A 2,320-nucleotide genomic window follows, 5' to 3' on the forward strand; every position below is an offset into this window, starting at 1 on the left:
TTATGATATTTATACAGGGTGTCTGATGCAAAAGTAGCCACCTTGAAAATAGTGGTAGATTGGGTTAAACTAAGGAGAAATATCATGTACCGCGGTACAAAGTAACAATAGTTATCGAGTAATAAATTTACACGTTTGAGCGAATGAGGATGCAGGAGACGGTAGGCCGGACTCGGAAGGCATTTAAGAAAATCGATCGATGAGCGGGAGGTGGAGCGACGCGCGAGATATTGCCTGTGTCCAGCAGAAATTTGCGCTTGCTAAGCGCTTTGCGTTCATTGGATTATACTTTCAGATCTGTGCTGAAATAGAGCTATTCTTCTAGATCTATCCAATCAGTATAAAGCGCTTATTCTTAGTTAACTTCGGCAGAACACAGCCACTATGTTTATGTTTCGGGTCGCCCGTTGCTCGCGCTCGCTGCCGCGCTCGCCGTCCGCGCCGCGCTCCCCACCGGGCCTAGGTTTTTTTCCACCACGGTGTATCTCGCGCGTCGCTCCACCTCCCGCTCATCGATCGATTTTCTTAAATGCCTTCCGAGTCCGGCCTACCGTCTCCTGCATCCTCATTCGCTCAAACGTGTAAATTTATTACTCGATAACTATTGTTACTTTGTACCGCGGTACATGATATTTCTCCTTAGTTTAACCCAATCTACCACTATTTTCAAGTTGGCTACTTTTGCATCAGACACCCTGTATATTAATGTACTTTCTTAATAACAGATTACCTCAAAATTTGTAAAACTATATTCTAATATAGTTTTTGTAAAACTATATATTGTAAAACCATTTTGTAAAACTATATTGTAATATAATTTTACAAAATATATAAAACAAAATTTAACACTAAATTATATATTTACTATCTTGGATGATATTGTTAATTTTATCTAAATTATTATTTATTTATCTAAATTATTATTAGGTTTGTAAATATGAAACCGGAATTTGGTTATACTGTGGTATAACCAGTAGGGGCACTCTCTGTCGGCACCTTTGATCTGGGCGTTCTCACCACAGTATAACCAGTATGGGCACTCTCTGTCGGCACCTTTGATCTGGGCGTTCTCAATTTTCCGCCATGTTTTTATTCGCACCAACAGTGTATCAACGGCTAAAAGTGCTTGGGCCCTTTTCAGGATTGTATCCAGGAAAGGCGCATACGAACTAGCATACATTATTTATTGTAAATGGAAATGGCCTATGAAAAAAATGTTCTAATAAAAGGAGCAAGTAATTAATGTAATTACTTGCTCCAACGTATAAAAGTATTAACGCGTTATTCGTCAGCACTGCAAATTTTTCAATGGGTTTGTTTTCTGTTCCTGCACTGGTGAACTAGTGCAGTAAGCTAGAATGAGAAAAAATATGCTTGTCTTACTCCAATTTATTGCACTATAGTTCACTAGTGTAGGAACAGAAAACAAGCCTAATGTCACACCGACTTTGCACTAACACACGTACAAAAATCCTGTGATTGGTCATAACTAAAACATGTCGGATGCGCAGTACGGATCGGCGCGAACGTGAAACAAAAGAGCGAGTGCCCATACTGGTTATACCCCACGTAACAATTCGACATCTTTTAAACGTCTAAAGGACGTCCCGTTCGTCATGGACGGACATCCGTATGATGTGAGGAAGACGTCCAGTAGACATCTTTTGTACGTACAATGTACCGCCCAAAGACGTCTAGTAGACATCGTTCGTACATACAGTCTATCGCCCAAAGACGTCCAGTAGACATCGTCAGTACGAACATTGTACCGTCCAAAGATGTTGACGCGTCATTCTAACGACATTTATAGGACGTCTTTGGGTCCAATGGCTGCGTTTAGCAGAAAAAGCTGTTGCAATTGTTGTAACAATCCTCAATCTGATGCTCTAAGATTCAGCAGTTAAGAACATACACCAATCAGATTCATAAATTTTATAATTGTAAAACAGCTTTTTCTGCTAAACACAGCAAATGTATCCAATAAATGTTACACTCTTCCAGGATATACAATCGATTTAATGTAGACGTCAATTTTATACATATTTGTGTATATGTTTGTATAAAAAAATTTTATACAGGGTGAGCCATTTTAATCCATCCAGTCGAATATCTCGAAAACCAAGCCCGAGAGAGAAACATGTTTCAAACAAAAATTGTTTGGTTTCGAGAGGGCCATAAGATGGTACCATTGGTTTGACCTTGAAGAATTATTTGAAGGTCACATAAAGGTCACACCAATTTGTTTAAATGGCATCCTCTATTTTTATTACACATTCTTGTAGCTGACCTCGAGAGCTTTCCAAAACGCTATAATAAAGTA

The sequence above is a fragment of the Vollenhovia emeryi genome, unplaced genomic scaffold (assembly GCF_000949405.1).
Source record: "Vollenhovia emeryi isolate VEMERY1.0 unplaced genomic scaffold, V.emery_V1.0 DF939636.1, whole genome shotgun sequence".
Classification (NCBI taxonomy): Eukaryota; Metazoa; Arthropoda; class Insecta; order Hymenoptera; family Formicidae; genus Vollenhovia; species Vollenhovia emeryi.